The following is an 8,854-nucleotide window of genomic DNA, read 5'->3' on the forward strand; positions in this document are numbered from 1 at the left end:
CAATGCTCTAGAGAGAGGCACCGGGGTTTATCCTATGGCGGCTATGATAAACACAGGTTTATCCAATGACTTTACCTGCCCCATCGCACAAGCCACACATTCTCCAGGAATGTGAAATCTACTTTAGTTCAAGCACCACTTCTTTAGGTAAGCCTTCCCTAACCTCATCCCAGCAAGCAGGGCTAAGGCCTGTGCTCCCCAAGCAGCCAAAGTATACCTCTCATTTCCAAAAGGATCGTCAACTCATCCCCTAAGACAGCGACTTGTCCTTCCCTGAGTAATTAAGGCAGCTGACATTCAGGATTATTAGCACCAACAAGCCCCAGGCAGAGGAGGCAAAAAACCAAATGCTACCCTGCAAAATGATGTGGCCAGCTGAGGAAGGTGGGGGAGCACAGAGCAACTTGAGGAAAGGGAGCCTTTCTCCAGTGAAGTGCTAGTGAAGGTTCATTAACCTGGGTGTGGGGAGGACAGCCCTGATTTGGAGTGTTTGCCAATTTCCAAAGTGTAAATACTCCCACAGTGGCTGACTTCAATGGCCCTGGAGTTGGGTAATGATGTGCAGTAGCACACACACGGTATTCCACCATTAAATACACAATAGATAATAGTAAAATGTAGCAAAATAATCAGGAAATAATGCATTTTAGCATGTTTTAAAAATTTTAATATAATGTATTTAATTACAAGTTTATGGAATTTCTAATAACGGTGGCAATGTTTAACAGCTGGCTGACAGAATCCCTGAAAATTTCTATCCCACAGTCCTTGTAAGCCAGCACAGACCACCTCCGGCACACCACTGAACAGCCGAATTTCTCTTGTATGTCTTCAACAGTTCCCAAAGTTAATTACTGCCTGGGGAGAAGAGCACATTTATAATTCAATGGTGCTATACATCACAGAACCCGCATGCCTGCAGCTCACACTGATGGGACTGTTGAGAGGAAATCCAGCGAGAAGCATCCACATGCACCACTGGCCATGGACCGCAGGACTCAGAATTCCTCCCTCTTTTGTCCCCACTGGGCCCTAGGATTTGAGTGGAGAGAAGGGGATGGCGTAGCAAAGGGCTTAATGGCCAACATTCTAGAATTGATGTCCCTGGGCAGGGGCACTGGAAGGAGCCATGGAAAGGAGCTATGGAAAGGATGCAACCGGAGAGTTAGAAATTTTGGTGGGGAGGGGCAGAACTTTCCCAAGGCAGGGCAGGTGGATGGAAACTTGAAGACCTAAACTCTTGATAAAAATGTGCCTTCAGTCTTCCCATGAAAAGAAAACTCAGTGAAGCTTTTGTGGAGCCAGCCCTGAAGCAGTAAAACTGACAGACTTTGCACCAGGGAGAACCCAATATGATACCCCAGTCAATGAACAAAGGCCATTTTTGGCTTCCAGTGAGCCACTGGACTTGTTACTGGTAAAGGACAAAGAAGGAGAAAAATCAATCCTGGCCCTCAGGGAATTTCCTGAGTGAAAATATGCACAAATCATTAATTCCAAGGGTGAGCTCAAGAGCTCCTCTGTGAGGCTGGGAGACCCATCTAAGTTCTCAGTAGCTGGACGAAGATGCTGCCAAGGTTTCTTGCTCCTTAATGGATGCCAGCAGCTCCCCTCCTCTCTGGACCAGGCATAGGTGCTGAGGGAGGCTGAGGACAGGGGGAGAATATCTCCAACTGAGAGGACTTCTGGACACGTGGGGTTGTCAGTGGACTTCCCAGTGGTGGTTAGGGATGTTTGGCAGGGAGAAAGATGGGAGGGAGCACCAGGTAGGCCAGGGAAACTGCAGGTGAGAAAAGGTAAGTTATACCTGAGAAACATGCATCACCTGAGGCTCCAGATGGGGTTCAGGCTCCTGGGGGTTCAGGTGGGAGAGTAACATGAAACGAAGCTGGAAAGGCTGCTTGAGACTTGATAATGGTAGCCTGAGTGCCTGGCTAAGAATATGACACTTTCATGATTCACTTTCCTTATGTGTAAGTCAAGGGAGGGGAGGGGGAGTTCACATTTATTTGTGCGCTTATTTGATTGATGTCTATCTCGTGCATCAAACTGTAAGCCCCAAGAGGACAAAGGGCACTGTGCCTGACTTGGCTCACCTGGAGAACTGCCAGACATGGAGCAAACGTTTGGTGACTGGTCATTACATTAATGAATGGTCAGAGATTTTCAATTTGTACTTTTGGTGTTAGAATTCAAGGCAGCCTCAGGCACTGGGGAGGCCCAGCCAGGAGGCTCCAAGTGTGGTAGTTCCACTTCCTCCAGCCATCTGTAGCCAGTATGTATATTATCTCATTTGAAGCAAGAGTTCCTTAACTAAAGATTATGTAAATTTGGAAGCCACTGGAGCGGGTGTCCTCAAGGGCCGTTACTGTTCTATCCTGGTGGCCATCACCCAGAGGACGGTATATGGATAAGCCAGGCCCAGATTCTCCAGCCCAGGGACCCCAAACCCGTACTGGTCTGTGGCCTGTTAGGAACTGGCCACACAGCAGGAGGTGAGTGGTGAGTGAGCCAGAGAAGATTCATCTGTATTTACAGCCACTCCCCATCACTTGCATTACCCCCGAGCTCTGCCTCCTGTCAGATCAGCAGTGGCATTCTCCTTATAGGAGCACAAACCCTAGTGTGAACTGCACATGCAGGGGATCTAAGCTGCACATTCCTTATGAAAATCTAATGCCTGATGATCTGTCACTGTCTCCCATCACCCCCAGATGGGACCCTCTAGTTGCAGGAAAACAAGCTCACGGCTCTCACTGATTCTGTTATGGTGAGTTATATAATTACTTCATTATATCCTAAAATGGAATAATAATAGAAATAGGATGTACAATAAAAGTAATGTACTTGAATCATCCCAAAACCGTATCTCCCACCCACACTGGTCCATGGAAAAATTCTCTTTCACAAAACTCTTCCCAGGTGCCAAAAAGGTTAGGGACCTCTGCTCCAGCCCCCCTGTCTCTGAGAGCTATACCTGGATGTTTGCCCACTGTAGAGGGAAACTTTCTGCAGGTTCTGGGTCTAATCACCAAAATGGGCCTTTCCTTTCCACTTGCCTGAGGCCCTGGGAGAATGACTCAGCAAAAAGCCCATCCCGGTCCCCCCTCTTCCCATGCAGGCCCCATGTCCTAACCCTCAGGCTGGTGGATGCCCTGACCGTGCTAGAGGCCACCTCTAGCTGTGCCAGCCGCTGCCAGTCCCTGGATATTCCAGACCTAGATTTAGAGTGGCCAAGGCAGTTGAAAAGAAAAAAGTGTATATATTCTCCCTCCACACCCAGGCTCCTCACATTTAAGTTGGGGAAGTGCCAACAAAAATAGCATGATGTCATCCCCCTGCTGATCCTGTTAATCCCTTTCCTGCCGAATATTGAGCCTTGGTTTTTATTTAAAAGCGATTTTATTGTCAAAGGCTGGTTAAAAGCCTCTGGGAGTTGGGCTGGGAAAGCTGGTGACGCCTTTGATGTGTGGAGTGATGCGGGGCCCTTGGCCCCCGGAGCCCCAATAAGGAAAGAAAATGGGATTTGCAGAAGGCTGGGAAGCTGGAGGAATTCTGTTTCAGACAGTGTGTGTGTTACCAATGGCATCTGGTTTTGCATTTGGCAGCTGGCGTGGCTCAGGAGGCCGGCCTCTCGGAAAGGATTTCTCAGCAATCCATGGCCTGTGAAGTCACATTCCCCTGGATGCCGCCTTTCCTGCCCCCATCATCATTTGGGCACACTTTGGGAACACTTCCCTCCGCTGGGATTTGGATACTTGGTGAGGAAGGTATGGACCCAAAGCCCACCCTGATCTAGAGGCAAGGTGAACTACAGGCCAGGAGACATGGGTTTGAAGCTCAGCTCTGGGCAACTCTGGAAAAGCCACTTCATAATTCATCTGTCGGCCAGAAATAGGCATACCTTCCCTGCTACCTGTCCTGCATCATACGTGACCACTGAAATATCAAAATGAAACCAGGCCTTTTCAAAAGCTCTGTGAAGCCTTGTACTCATGCCAAGCTTTATGATAAATAGGGTAGAGAGAAGGGGAGGAAGAAAAGCAAAGGAATCGGAGGTGTCTGCAAGGGAGCGATTCCAATGAAGAACCATGGAATCTGAGACAGAAGAAAAAGGACATGAAGCCAGAAGGAGGCTGGTGGACAGTGAGAAAGAACTGGGCACAGTAGGTCTGGGTTGACAAGGAGGTTAAAAAATTAATGTAGGGGGCCTAGAAGAAGCAAGCTGGGAGGTCAAGAGATAATCTTTAAAGTGAGGTGTCTGGGTTTGAGGTTTTGTACGGAACATCATTTTGGTGATGGAAAGGGAGTGGGTAGCTAAGGCCTGAAACTGTTCTTGGCAATTAGGAGGTCAAGTCTGGGATCCTGGAAAAGTCATCCTCATAGATGATAAAGGGCCCAGGGATGATGAGGGAGGTGGGATGGAAAGGATCCAGGACCCCCAGAGCCCAGGTGGTCAGAGCATCGAAGGGGATGCCTACAAGGCTGTGGTGAGCATTAGGGATGGGGAGGGGCGCTGAATGGCATTACTCTAAAGGAACTGGACTTTCACAAGACAAAGAGGTGTTTAGAAGGGGAGCCAGGAGGATTGCAGACTGTCCCCCTGATCCTGAGGGTCATGTGAGGATAAGAAGCCCCTATCTGAAAGGTCAGAGTACAAAGAGAAGAGAATGTTCCAGGAAAAGGCTAAGGGTGCAGAGGAATGTGTTGCTTGGAGCAGTGAAGGGGTCAGGGGAAGGGGGATGGGGGCCAGGGCAGCCAAGAAGAGAACAGAACAGTGTAGGGAGAGAGTCTGAGAGCCAATGGGTACAGGAAGAGGCCTGGGCTGAGACTCAGAACAGGAATGGGCCCAAGGGGTTTCATCCGCTGGGTCTCTACAGTGGGGTGAGGACTTGGGAAAAAAGGCTTCACACAGTGGCTAGACCACAGAGTGGGCCTGGGCACGCAGCCACGATGGCTTTGGCAGGCCTCAGGTCTGCAGGCGGCAAAGGGCTGCTTCCAGAAACCCTGAATGGTGGATGGTGCTTCAGTTAACCACTCAAACAGGACTTGTGAGGAGGGATGGTGACCCCACGGGCTGGACAGGTGGTGGGATCGAGGACTAGGTAAGGTCTGAAATCCATTCCATCACTGCCACCTGTGATTACATACCTCACAGCTGTCCCAAAGATTGGCTCAACCACGAGATATGCTGGTTGTTTGATTTCTAATTTCAACCAGCTGTTAACAAATATGCACGTGCCTTCACCACCAGAGGCTGAGGAAGGAAACAGATACCCTGGCCTATGCCAGGGGCCTGGGCATAACCACCTACAGCCAGCCTTGGAAGCAATCAGCAAGAAGCTGTAGTGACCGAGGAGGAGGGAAGACGCAGAAGCCCTTTGTTCTCAGGGCTCAGAGCAAATCATGGCATCAGATATGTTAGCATTGCTGTTGCTGATAGTGACAGCTAAATGATAGTGAACACTTTCCATGTGCTAGTCACACTATATGGCCTGGCTCTTCCACTCCTCATACTTTAAGAGGGAGGTGTTTTTATCCTCATTTTGTAGATGAGAAAACAAGTTCACAGGGATGAAGGAACTTACTAAGTGTTGGGGTCTGGACCTCTATGCAAAACTGACCCGAGTTCAAAAGATCAGAAAACTGCAGCTCCAACAGGAAACATGACTCAAAGACTCCGGAGGTCAGGCACCAAGCAGGGACTGACATCTGTCCTGACTGCCTGCTCATAGTTCTCTCCACCCCACCACACAGAGACGAAGAAGAGCGTCCATTTCTTCTGCCCACACGACAGCATCTTGACTGCAACCTCATCAAAGACCCCAAGCCAGAACCAACAAGCTAAGCCACTCCTAGATTTCACTCATAGAAACAATGAGAAGTCATGATTATTTAAGTCACTACATGTTGAGATGATTTGTGACACGGCAATAAATAACCAATAGAGGGTAAACATCTATTGGCTCATGTGTCAGGATTTGAGTACATTCCCTCTGACATTTCTCCTATCTGTCCTACTGGAAAGTCCTTCATCAAGAGAGGGAAAGAGAGAGGCTGAAATGCCCCTCTGTCCTCTGTAGAGCTGGGGACGGAGTGGACAACTGATGCTGCCTTTCTGGCTCTCAGCCGTGCTAGTCAACAATACTTGACCGTTTCCACCAAGAATCAGCAACATTTTTCTTAGAAGGTATGATAGTATTTTAGGCTTTGCAGGCCACATACAGTATCTGTTGCAACTACTCAACTCTGCCGTGAAAGCACCAAAGTAGCATTAGACAATCCATAAACAAACGGGCACAGCTTATTCTAAAAAAGCTTTATTTACAAAATCAAGTGGCTGACTCGAGGGCCATACTGTGCTAACCCCTGGTTTAGAGAAAGGAAAAACAGTACATGAAGGTCTGTGGTCAGGCAGGCTTAAAGGGCCCACAGGACACTTCCCATAGAGGGGAGGCTGTTCCTAAACTGCCCTACCCTTGGCCCCACCATTGCTCTACCTTTGCCCCAGGAAGCCAAGATATTTATTACATCTTGCAAACAACCACCACATCTGAAGACAGCTAATGGAGCTCCAGGTTTGCTGAGAGTCTGAGCACCTGTGAAGGATATTACTAAGGAAATGTCCACACAAGCCAGGTCTCTTTCAGCCCTGGGAGCGACAGTGTCCAGACACTGCTCCAGTAGTTACCGCTCGCACACGTTACCTCCTTTCTTTCTCACCTGCAATTATTGTTGTGTAACAAATGAACCCCGAAACTCAATAACTTACATGGCTGGCAGGTTGGTTCCTCTCCAAACAAACTTCTCCATGAGGCCACCTGGGTGTTCTCACAGTGTGGCGACGGGCATCCCCCGCAACTACCTATCCCGGAGACCAAGTAAGAAGCTGCAGTGCCTCTCTGACCTAGCTCTGGAAGTCATGCATCAGCACAGCCACTGTTTAGGTGGATGTGAAGCACCTGAATCAGGTCAGGTGAATCAGGTCAGCCCTGATTCAACGTGAGCGGGGATGGATACACGAAGGCGCTGATACCCGCAGGCAAGGACCCGCATCGTGGAGGCTGGGTAGAATGAGTGGGTCCTGAGGTTAGTGCCACGTGGGAGTGATCACTACAAATCTTGCCACTTTGGTGGTTGTGTGAGGAAGAACTCCAACACCTGTTATGTTGTTTGTTTGAAATTAGGTCTCGCCATGTCACCCAGGCTGCAGTGCAGTAGCACGATCAGGGCCCATTGCAGCCTCGACCTTCTGGGCTCAAGCGATTCTCCCACTTCAGACTCCCAAGTAGCTGGGATTACAGACGTGCACCACCATGCTCATCTAATTTTTGCATTTTTTGTAGAGACGGTGTTTCACCATGTTGCCCAGGCTAGTCTCAAACTCTTAAACTCAAGCGATCCACCTGCCTTGCTCTCCCAAAGTGCTCGGGATTATAGGCGTGAGCCACAGTGTGCCCAGCCTTCTATCATCTGTTTGCTCAGATAGGTGACTTGTTCATAGGTGATGTGGATATTTGGGGACCAATGGCTATAGTTTTTAGCTACATTTGACCCCAAGTTTTCATTGCTGGGATTCCAATCCAAACTTCTCATTGTGTGACTCTTTGTGGGGGCAGGACCCTGCCTGATTCTTCAGTCTATCAGTATTTGACTGACTCTATGTGGCTCCAATAACCCTCTTGCTGTTTAAATTAGCTAATCAGTCACACCTATAATCCCAGCACTTTGGGAGGCTGAGGCAGGCGGATCACCTGAGGGCAGGAGTTCAAGACCAGCCTGGCCAACATGGTGAAACTCTGTCTTTACTGAAAATACAAAAATTAGCTCGGCGTGGTGGTGTGCACCTGTAATCCAAGCTACTCAAGAGGCTGAGGCAGGAGAATCACTTGAACCTGTGAGGCGGAGGTTGCAGGGAGCCAAGATCGTGCCACTGTACTCCAGCCTCGGTGACAGAGCAAGACTCTATCCCCCCCCCCCAAAAAAAAGAGAGAGAGAGAAAGAGAATTACTCAGTTTCTTTTGCTTCCAGCCTAGAATCCTAGCTGGTTCTGAGTCTCCAGCACTTACTCTCAGACAAAGCTCTCCTGATGCCAAAGCTACTACATCCATGCTGCTGCTGTGGATACAGCTGTGAAGTTGAGCACAGACTTCAGAGTCAGACAGATCTAGGTTTGAGTCCCAGCCCTGCCACTTTAATGCAGTGTGACTTTCTACAAGTTATTTAACATCTCTGGACTTCTGTTGCTTCCCCTGCACAATGAGGGAAGTGACATTTAGCTTGCAAGACCGCTATGAGGATCTGCACATACTGTGTGCCTGGCACACAGTAGGTACTTAATGACTCCTCTTGTATAATAAAGTATGATGATGATCATGAACATGTGCTGAAGTTTCTCCTTATGTGAACCCCATCCAGGGTTTTTTTGCAGTGGCAAACCTACTCCCATTTGATGACAGGTCTTTGGAGCTACCTGGAATGGTCTGTCCTCTCAGTACTAATGGCTCTTTAGAACCCTCAAAGCTGGTCTTACTCATAAATTGAATAAACTTTTAAATAAGGAACTTGCTGTAAGTCCCTTGGGACTAGTCAGAGCATGACTCAGAGATATATGCCCCCACCCCCTCCTATCTGCAATACTTTGCACATGGAGCTCTTTTTGGCTTGCGCTGAGATCCTGAGCATCAAAGATGGGCGTGTAACTTCAAGCCCCAGTGTGGTCCTTGCAATCTGATCTCAGGTCAGCCAGACCCTTGACCTGGCCTCACAGCCTGACATAGCCTCACAGCTGCTAGAGATACATTCCGGATGGCAAGCCATGCTCTAAGACACTGCACTCCAGCAGGAGCTCTGG

Source organism: Cebus imitator, unplaced genomic scaffold, assembly GCF_001604975.1.
Source record: "Cebus imitator isolate Cc_AM_T3 unplaced genomic scaffold, Cebus_imitator-1.0 Scaffold350, whole genome shotgun sequence".
Classification (NCBI taxonomy): Eukaryota; Metazoa; Chordata; class Mammalia; order Primates; family Cebidae; genus Cebus; species Cebus imitator.